This window comes from Protobothrops mucrosquamatus, unplaced genomic scaffold (genome assembly GCF_001527695.2).
Source record: "Protobothrops mucrosquamatus isolate PMUCROS unplaced genomic scaffold, P.Mucros_1.0 scaffold9614, whole genome shotgun sequence".
In the NCBI taxonomy this organism is placed as follows: domain Eukaryota; kingdom Metazoa; phylum Chordata; class Lepidosauria; order Squamata; family Viperidae; genus Protobothrops; species Protobothrops mucrosquamatus.
The window spans coordinates 8,597-10,195 of record NW_015395403.1 but is presented as its reverse complement, the minus strand read 5'-3'; the positions used below and the strand labels follow the sequence as shown (position 1 = coordinate 10,195).

Genomic DNA, 1,599 nt, shown 5'->3' with positions numbered 1-1,599 from the left:
CCACGCTGGCCATTAATTTTTAAGTTGAATCATAATATAATAAGGAGTACAGAGTATCCAAAATTGTGACTGAAAAGATCTAAGGCTACAAAAGAGAGACCATATATTATTAATAAGAAATGAAGTCAGCCTAGGTCAGAGGTAGGCAGCTTTGGCTCTTTTATGACTCGTGGACTTCAACTCCCAGAATTCCTGAGCCAGCATGGCTCAGCTTGGAAATCTCTCCCTTTCCCCTCAGCATGGCTGGCTCAGGAATTCTGGGAGTTGAAGTCCACGAGTCATAAAAGAGCCAAGATTGCCTACCCCTGACTTCGGCCGTGAATTAGGGAACTTGACCAACGGACCTTGGAAAAGTTTCCAGAACAAGGCTGAGCCAGGAGGTCTCGTTTCAAACCCTCCTAGGCTTTTAATTTGACTTGTCTTCTGATTTAACATGCTTTCTGCCCCTTCTGATGCTGTCCTTCCAGTGTATGCTAAATGTAGACTGAATACAGGTAGCAACAGCAATAGATTTATATACCGCTTGACAATGCTTTACAGCCCTCTCCAAGCTCAGTTTACCTCAGTTTACCGACCTCGGAAGGATGGAAGGCGGAGTCAACCGTGAGCCGATGAGAACTGAACTGCTGAATCGCTGGCAGCCGGCAGGAAGCAGAAGTAGCCCACAGTACTGCCTTCCAACCACTGCATCACCATGTCCTTGACTTACAACCATTCGTTTACTGACCATTCAAAGTTAGAATGGCACGGGAAAAAGTGACTTATGACCAATTTCGAATGACCGTAGCAGTTTCCCCGTGATCATGTGACCAAAACTCAGATGCTTGGCAACTGGCATGTATTTACGGTGGTTGCAGTGTCCCGCGGTCATTGTGTTCACCTTTTGTGCCAAGCAAAGTCAGCGGGGAAACAGATTCACTTAACAACTGCAGTGATTCATTTAAAATGGGGCAAAACTCACTTAACAAAATGCCTTACTTAGAAACAGAAATGTTAGGCTCAATTGCGGTCGTAAATCGAGGACTACCTATATACAACCACCATCTTTGGTCCTTCGGAAATTTCAAAGTGATTCTGGCTGGGCGTGTTGCAGAGCGGTGTGTGTCTGTGTGGTGTAAAGGTACAGCCTGGCACTCTCCTTCTGTCACAAGCCGGAACTGAGATGTTTCTGCTCAGCAAGCATCCTCATTATGCTCGCAGCTGGCCTCGCAAGAGGAGAAATGGGCTGACAAATCACATCAGCCTAATCTTCTCCCCTCCAGCTTCTGCTTTCAGTCCAGCAGAGTGGCGCAGCGGGAGCGTGCTGGGCCCATAACCCAGAGGTCGATGGATCGAAACCATCCTCTGCTAGGCCAAGGTGGACTTTTTATTTTCTTCCAGGGGGAGAAAAAAGTGGCTGTTTGCCTGCTGCTGCTTTCCAGAGGCTTTTTAAATTGATTTATTTATTTTTGGTAAAAATGTGCAGTAACGTACTGGCCAGACGCCTTGAAGCAGGCAGTATTTTCTTGTTCCTGAGCTGCTCTCAAAGTACTTCATTTTCTGGGCGAACCTGACATAGGCGCCTTTTGAATCTGGGGTTTTCATCAGACGGACGAAATA

General features: G+C 46.5%; 1 non-coding gene across 1 annotated transcript; it reads left to right on the top strand.

The window, feature by feature from the left end:
* Nucleotides 1–1,278: 1,278 nt before the first annotated feature.
* Nucleotides 1,279–1,350, top strand: TRNAM-CAU. The gene has a single exon. It is a non-coding gene; the product is annotated as a tRNA-Met (tRNA).
* The last annotated feature ends 249 nt before the right edge of the window (nt 1,351–1,599 follow it).